Raw genomic sequence first — 9,525 nt, 5'->3', positions numbered from 1 at the left:
AAAGGAAAAGATCACTCCCCTGAAGAGAAAAATAATCTGACGCTCTTCCTGTACCAAGTGGGGGGGGGGGAAGACAAGATAATAAAGGAGAAAAAAAAAGAACGAAAATAGGCAAAGGATTGGTAAAAAGACTTGGAAAGATGAAAGAAGGAAAGAAAACTATACTGCTATAGTTTTAATAGATACACCAGTGTAATGCTACCTCTTCTGAATACAAATCATAGTGGGTTAAATGACAACACTTCCATTTAGAAATAAAATAAAATTTATTGCACTCTGTGGCACTTCAATTAATTTATACCTTTATTCATAGACTGTGTTTTCTGCTTCCAAGATAACAATGGAAAGTAATATTCTGCGCAGCAGTAACCCTTCTCCACTGGATAAAACTCCTACAAAAAGTGTTGAGTTTGACTGAAAAAAATTAAACACATTCCCTGACTTATATTTTCACCACTACTCCCTTTTGATTCAAGAGGAAATATGGGCAGAGCAGAAACTATTTAAAACATTTTACCAATATCAGTGGAAAAAAAGCAACCATGAGAAATAGCAAGAAAGAAATGAATGCTCAGGTATGCTATCAATGATTAAAACCCTACACAAACACTGGCACAGCACAACCAGACATCAGGAACACTGTTTGCAATGACAAAAGTTGTCCTTAAAGGGCACATGGCTAATATATTCAGGAGCTGTGGGAATGAAAAGTAGCATGGGCATCAGATTTTTTGAACCAGGCATTTGAAGTGTCAGCATTTCTGTCCCCCTCTTGGATTTTTCAGATGAGTTTTATTCTGTCCTGACTGGAATAAAAAGGAGATTCTAACTAAAGAAATAGGCTGAAACCCTTTCATTGTAAGTGCCCCAATGCCTTGCTGATGCAGCCAGTAGAAAAATGGTGAAATGACGTCTCAGCATCAGCATTCCTGAGCAATAACTAAATAGCATTTTTAAAAAACCTCGTGAGGATAATGGTTAGTTCTCCTCTCGGCCCATGTTTACATTATTCGCCTCCTACAAGGCATTTCCCAACACTTTCAGTCACATCACAAGTTTTATAAAAATGCTATTACAAACTTTCTATCAGCTTCAGCCTGCTCCAGGTTTGTGTACCTAAAGTCAGAACAATTCAAGAAGAATTTACAGTTCTCAAGTTCCTATCTCCCAGGCTTCCTTGTGGATATTCTTACCATGTACTGAAAAGGGAGTTTTGCCAGCCAGCCCACTCAAAGCTCTGTGATTGCATTTTATTTCAGTCCTTCATTGGTGTGTGAGCATTATATGCAAGGGCTCACACGCTGCCAATATTTTCAGAAATTCACTTAAAACAGAATTAACCATAAAGACACTAGCAATAAGTTCTATGTATTGCACACAAGGAAATAGCATGGACTTTTTGCGATATATCCTGTACACTGCACCATGTTTTCTACACTAACATCTTACATTCATCTTTCATTTGTGTCTATTCAAGAATGAGAGCATCTGAAACTTTTTGACAGACTTGAAGAGTACAGAGCTAACAGGCTCCCCAATGAGAAAAGAGAGAGAGGGATCTCCTTTGGCTCTGTAACCCTGGAAGAACTAAACTTGTTTGGTTTTTTTTAAAAAGCTAACACTACAGGAAAGAATGTTTTCATACCAGAGCCCTTATTTAAAGATGAAAGTCCTAAAAGTGCCTCTAACTATAGCATTGGTAGGAAAGCTTTTAGACTATATTGCTAAATGAGCAATAGCAGATTACAAGGAGAGAGATTTTCTCTCAGGATTTCTAAAGAACACAGCTCAGATCTGAAACTGATGAACTACTGAGAGCAGCGTGGGATCAGCTTTGGTATTACAGGAATGAAGAATGCCAAACATAGCACCACCTGGTTATGTAATCTCAGAGGATCCAGTTTTGGTTTTCATTTGGGACAAACTGATAGAGGGGGTAAAAAAAACTCCAAACAAAAAACAGCAAAACAACAAATAACTGTATTAATAAACTGAGGAAAAGGATACATATTGAGGAACTATGAAATGAGAAAATAGATAAAGATGAGTTGAAAATATTCCTCTGTTTCTCTTAATATCAAAATGGCTTCAATTGGAAGGGACATTAAGATCATCTAGTTCCAACATCTTTCTATGGGCAGGCACATTATACTAGACCTGGTTGCTCCAAGCCCCATCCAGCCTGGCCTGGAACACCTTCAGGGATGGGGCATCCACAGCTTCCCTGAGCAATTTGTTCCACTATCCCTACAGTAAAGAATTTCTTCATAATATCCAGTGTAAACATACCCTCTTTCAGTTTAAAGTCATTCCTTCTTTCCCATTACTACATTACTGCATGTTCTTGTAAAAAGCAATTCTTCAGCTTTCTGGTAGGTACCCTTTAGGTACTAAAAGGTACTAATAAAGTCACCCCAGATGCTGCTCTTTACCAGGCTGGAAAATACCGATTCACTCAGCCTTTCCTCATAAAGGATACTCCAGCCCTCTAATATTACCTATCAACATCTGTTATCCAGTTAGTTCTTCTTACAAAAAAAAATATTTACAAATAAATTGTCTAAATGTTTATCCTTGAAATTTTTCGAATTTTTTTTTCACAGCTTTATTAAGCTATGGAGGGGGAAAAAAGCCAACAAAACTGAATCAACCAATGAGGTAGAAAAAAAAGTAAACAAAAAGATTAAAAGAGGCAAGTTCTACTTCCAACTCCTAGGAAAAAAAAAATGGTATTCTCCTGCCACTGTCCCCATCTCCCCCTTCCTTCCATGGCCACAGCATCTCCCACAGCTCTGTGCCTACCAAGTTCTTATGTTGCATTCTCCACAAAACCAAAGCTTTACAAAACTGCCAGGCAGTCAAGGCAGGAGGTGCAAGGTGCCTAGCTGCTGTGCATTGATGCAGGAGGAGAGAGCTGATTTGAGCCACACCTCACTCATATCACTGCAGTGATTGGCCATTGAGCTGAACAGAGAGCCAAATCCACTGGCTTATTCTCTTCTTGGCATTCACCAGACTTCAGATTTCCTTTTGAGAGATCCTGCTTATTACAGAGAGTGGCTTGTATCGTGGGTATTGTCAACCCTGTCAGTCTGATTTACTTGTGAAACCAGACAAGAATAACTAAACCACTTGTGAAAATGTTGAATGCCATATCATTTGCAATGGCTTCCAGTCCATTTCCTGGAAGCCACACTGCTGAAAGATTTGTGTTTGAGAGCTGCTTGATGTTAACCCTAAAACATTATTTAAGAAAAAAACCAAAACTGAGCAAGGTCATTGTAAATGTAACATCTACCCCAAATTAGGATCTTATTCCTAGAACTATCAATAGAATAGCATTATTTGCCTCACAATTATAGTTTCTTTTTACTCCAAAGTAATTACCTTTTCTTTGCCTAAATCAGTTCAGAATTAGCCCCTTACCCATTGTAGCTCATTCCTTCAGTCAGGTCAGCAGTGTCACGAGACAGAGGTTCTCTACCTCTGTGCTCTGACCACAGCATTACCTGCTCACCCAAAAGGGCACGTCCTTATGGAGTTCTTTTCTTTAGGCTATGGGTTTGGGAATATTTTGTGGAACTTCTTGTGAAAGAGACAATTCAGTTCAAATGGATCTCACAAGGGTCTACTACAGAATTTTCTAAGAAAATTGCATGAATTATGCTGCCATGTGGCTGTCAAGACTGTCCCTTGCAGAATTACTGTATATTCAAACACCAATTTACATGCTGTACATGATGATTAATGATTAAGTCATGCATGTACATGCATGACTTGATGATTAATACATTTGAGAGGTACTCACATGAACCTTTATGGCCATGTTTCCCAGATTCAAATGTACATAGATATTAGAAATAATGATGACAGGTTCACCTTTTTTCAGAAAAGTAAGAATTTTAAAGTTCTAGATTTCATAAACTTTTGCTAGGAATTACAGGGATTACTGAAAACTGCCAGGGCCTTTAGTTAGAGAATAATTTGTCCTTAGCATCATCAAAATAGGGTCTTCACCTCATTGCTCACTGCTAGTCATTTCCTTTTTTGGCCATAAAAGCTAGCATTTGTCTGACTCAGTATGGAAAATAAGTTGTTAGAAGCACTTTAGGCAGAAAAGAACAAGTTGCCAATGGGAGGGAGCATATTTAATACCATTATAAAATAGTTATATTTTGAGTACAGGCTTACTGCCTAATTCAGAAGCACACTGATACAGGCATCTGGTGGCTTCTTGTTTGGAATAGCACTGCTGTTCCCAAATATTTTAAGATCATGAGTTTTCTTATTCTTGAAGCTTCAAGAGAGCACAGTTTCAGCTTATCTCTGCAGCTTTTAGGACTAGGAGCTCACTTTTTTCTTAGTTAAAACTGAAGGTCAAAATGAATTTAATACCAAAAGATGAAGAGATGAGCAGGAAGACAGAACAAGACAGAAATGCCAGGAGATTACAACAGTTGCCTAACAGAATAGGCTGCAAATGAACCCCACAACTCTCATTTCTCTTTTGTACAAGTCACTCGATGTTCTCCTAATTATAGGCTTACCACACTTCATTTTGAGCAGAGATCAGCACAAAAATGGTGCATTTCAAAGAAAGAGAGAGGTGCCAATTCTCTACCAATGTAAGATGACACTGCTTCATTGGACCCAACAATTCCTCTGCAATTCTCCAGCTTTTACAGAGGAAACATGCTGACTCCTGTACTCTCCAAGAGCACACACCATTCCTGCACACAGCCCTGCAGAGCATGAGACAGCCCTTCAGATGGAAGAAGCACTCAAACTTCATTAGTCACTCTTTCCTTGGCAAAAAGAGAGGTTTTTCAAGGTATTGTCAGCCCATGTACACAAACTGCATGAGACAAGATGCTGCAGTTGGGGTATCTCATGATCTCAGTTCTCTGCCACACAGATGGACAGCTCAAGATTCTCACAGAGCCTGCTGGCTAAAGACTTAAGTAGACAACATTGTGTGTGTGTGTCTGTGTTTGCCATGGCCACTTAGCTTGACCACTGTACTATTTTAGGTCTATGGGGTTTTTCCTGATGCTGTGAGAGTTCAGCAATATATATGAGGGAGGAAGGGGGAAAAAATGCCCCAAACTCTGCTCTTCTTAACTGACAAACTTGGATATTTCTATATACATCCTGACCTTTTGGGAATATAAGTTTCTGCCTGAGGAAGCCTAAGCCTTTAAATTCCTTTTAGGTCTGCAGCATGGTTTCGTCACTTTTAATCTAATATATTTCCTGTTTCCAGCAGGAATTTCACAAAGTACCAAGCAGGAAAAAATATGGTCCAATAATCTAAATCCATTTTTTATTGTGGTAATTAGTGAAATTACTTAATGTGCTAAGTGAATTCAGTGATTTCACAAAAAAACCAAATTCATATCACACAGCTTTGGCAATATTTGATTCTTTTACATGACATTTTTTAACCATTGAATAAACTTCCAGATTTTCTATTTAATATAAATTATAATTCTTCCAATAGTCTCAAATTAAACTCCCTTAATGATGTAGGGGTAAGAATCCCCTTTGTTAACATTCCTATTGTCAATGAACAAATGAGACATACTAAATAGTTCAACATCTAATAATAACTCAGAAGAAGTCCTTCTTTCACAAATGACAGCAGTCTCCCAACCTTTTTATTTTACTGGTTAGAACTGAATTTAACCTTTCCCTTCCCTGGAGTGGCCTCTTTGCAGTCATGGTTCCCGACCTACTTCTTAGCTGTTTCCCTAAAGAAAATAAAATCCCCTCCTGAATTTTGAAAGTGGTGAAAAAACTAGTGTCGATAATGTTTAATAAATAACCTTTGTTAAAACAGTCTAAATCTGTGTAAAGTAAGCCCCTACAGCCCTCTCACATCCCACAGCTGATTTGCATATTGGGTCATGGAATGTGTTGTAGGATATTTGACTGTAGACCTCGCTGAAATATTCATCATGCTGTGTTCCAAGTAACATTCAGTATAAATTGCCATTAGACAATGAGTGCTTATTGTGAATATACAGAACACCTCTGAATTTGTACTTTTTAAAAGCAAAATCTGAAATATATTTGCTGCTTTTAGTAGCCCTAATGATATTAAACACAAATTTCCCCTAGGAGTTGTGCAGCCCTGAACACATCCACGCACACGCTGCTTAATGGAGAGAGGCCATCGGACACTGACCTGGAACAGCAAACTCTGCAGGGAAAGGAGAACTAGAAAGCAGGAAGCGTGTCTTCTGACACGGTGTGAAAAGGGTATGTGCAACAAAAAACATGGTTTGCAAGCATCTGGGCTGCTGAAAAATCCTGTTCTTTTTGTGTGTGTTATGGAGAGGATTTAACCAAACCAATAACACTTTCAGAAATTATCAATGCAATGAAATGCACTTATGATCCAGTTCTATAATGTGATAATTCGCTTATGACGCCTGAATTTTATCTGTTGTCTGTGTTGTTTCCAAGATGTCAATCTCTCATCTTTCTATCTTTAAAGATGAGGCCTCACACAAATCTTTTCTATTTCTTTGCCACAGGAAAATTAAAAATGCCACATTTTACAAGAGTCTAAAGTGCTATAATATATTATTTTACAGGAGATGGTGAAATTTAATGGACTTAGAGCTGAGAAAATCTTTTCTCTTTTTTTTTTTTCTTGTTTCTAATGCACATTCTTTCTCATAACATGTGGTCTCAACGTAATGGGACCAACAAAAAGAGTGGGAAGTTTCTACTTATGGAACAAGCACCTCCAACTCCAATTTTTTCACAGATTACTGGACATTACATCTAGACAGTAGAGTAACACACAATTTTGTGAGGGAGCATTCCACTTTAAAAAATAAATGCAAAATATTAATTTTTATTGAAGGCATTTTGCTATCAATGCTGAAGGGCTGACAAAGCCAGAAGTAGACCTGATAGAAATGCAGAACTCACAAAGAGAGGAGATAAATATTTCCATCCCCATAATAATCACTTCAAAGCTGTTTTGGTTTTCACTGTTTGGAAAGTTTGTTTCCTAGCTCCATCCTATTCAATAAGGATCACACAGAAAGCCTCTCCGTGAGAAATCTTCACTGAAAATGGCTGAGCCAAGAAGAACCTCTGCAGAGGTTCCTGCTGTTCAGCTTCCCTGCTTCAGAGATGGAGAATGAGTAATTCCTTCACAAACTTGAGTTTAAGATAGCTCTGTTACCCATGAGTAGAAAAACCACAATCGCATTAGGCAAATTATTTCCTGCAGTTTAGGTAAAAGCTTTATGTCCTGCCAGAGCACAGTTCTGTGCAATGAAAGACTGCACATGTCACAGGCACATTCTTGTAGCGAGGAATTGTGAAATCTGAGAAATGTTATTGGTGTTGCATGTCATACACTGCTCACAAAGAAACAGGTTTCCCTTAATACTCTAAGTCCCATTTTAAAAACCTCAGAAGGAGACATAAAAGCTTGTGCATTTTGGAAATGTCTACAGACTGCCTACTAAAGAAATAACTTTTTCATATTGAATAATACCCCAGGATTAACACTTAACATCATAGGACCTATCATGTCTAGAAACAGAAGCCTCTTGTTATTGGGCAATGGAAAAAGGGGTCTTTGCAGCTTTCTAACAGTATGAAATACCTGCCTCTAATACTGATGAGCATACTGAGACCGTAATCCTTTTGCTGATCCGGAAAAATTGCCAGAATACCATCACTTTCAACACAAAACCAAGTGAAACTTGGCAACTTCAATGAACATCACTTTGGAGACTTTAAATAAACTGAAGTCCAGAATGCAAAAACAAAACTCAACAAATGTGAAGCCATGCAAATCAAACCACTCAACCAAAACCCTTCCCATGAGTCACTAGGAAAGAAAGCTCTGTTAATGCAGGGACCTTGCTCAACATCAGCAGCTAGATGCCTGTCTGGAAAATCCCAAGTGGAAGTGAGAGAAACCACAGTTTGCATTTTGTGCATCAGGTCCATTTTATCTTTCCTTTACGCTCTAAGTATAATGCTAAAAGCCCTCCAGGGGTCTGAACTTGCTGGAAAGACAACATATATTGCATCTTTACACAGTACACTCAATAACAGGGTGAGAGAAGTCTCTTACCATTAATTGATTTAGGCTCCTTTGTCCAGGTCAGCCCCAGACAGAGTTTAGCTGTTCAGTGGATTAAGTACAAGTACCAACAACTTCAGGGTCTACACCTTTGCTGGGAGCTGATATATTACTTACTATTATATGAAATATGTGAGCTCAGCCACAGCAATGCTGGAGTCAGAGAGAGGGAAAGCACTGAACAATCCCTTGAAATGTTATCTAACTCTTCATAAATGTATTTAGCTCCTGAAAATCAAAACATGCATCACCTGTTCACCATATCAACGTAGTGTCTAGTAGCATTCACAAGACAAGCCACTGTTTCTTTTACACAAATTTTAAAATAAGCATTGCATTTAAAACAAATTGATGCATAAGAAAATGTATTTTCATATTTTGAAGGATGATTTTTTAATAACTTAATTAAAACGTCACAAAAGAAAGAATCATTACTTGTTACACACTTCAAAATCATCTATATCAAACATGTGTCTCCAAAACTGCCCTCTATATGTATATTAATGATGCCATCAGATGCTTAAGACATGTCCTGAATAATACATACAATTTTAATTAACTCCCATTCCTAATGTTCCCAAAAAAAAGTGAAATCACTCAAATGCTAAGTCAAGTTCACTCTCAATTATTATAATTTCAATATTATTATTTATTATTAACACAGAACCCAGCATTCAGTATGTATTTACAAGCAATCTCAGTGAATCTACTTTAGAACCCAGAAACTGCAAGTCACATCAACACTGCTGAACAATTCAAGGCTCAATGAGCAGAAAGAAATCTCTGGCGTCTTGACAAGAAACTGGCTTAGACAACTCACAAAACCAATGACCTCTCATGGTTTAGAGAATGATCACTCTCTCTTGCTGATGGTAAAATGATCTTTCCAAAAGAAACAAGAAGTTTTTCACGTCCTTTGGGACAGAAGGGCCGGGGAATAGATCAGGCCATCATGGTCTTGCTACTTGTAGAAAGGGTGTAGAAGCTGATCAATAGTTACTCGGACCTCACATATTTGAAACATCCCTTTTTGGTGCCACACAGCTACACCTGCTCGTTTTCAGATGTAACAAAACTTCAGCAATGATTTTGACACAATATCTTGAGTGGGAGCAGCAAGCCTCCTATGTAAAGAATTGTCCATAGCTAATTGACTGAAGATGCAGACAGAGGTAGCTGCTTTTATATCAATGTGTGCAAGTAGTTAAGTGTGGTAGGCAGAGAAGGGACTAGAGGAAAATTGCAAAACCGACATAAAAATAGGTAAAATCAAGACAAATAATTCCTTTAGGGAATAGGATGTAAGGAACTAACAGAACTCATGGGCAGAGGATTTTGTAGCAAATCTAAAGAAAATTATCATCACTTTCTTCTTCTCACCCACACAGTCCAAATCTGCAAAATTTTTT

This window comes from Serinus canaria, chromosome 2 (assembly GCF_022539315.1).
Source record: "Serinus canaria isolate serCan28SL12 chromosome 2, serCan2020, whole genome shotgun sequence".
Classification (NCBI taxonomy): domain Eukaryota; kingdom Metazoa; phylum Chordata; class Aves; order Passeriformes; family Fringillidae; genus Serinus; species Serinus canaria.
Note: the sequence above shows the minus strand (reverse complement) of the source record.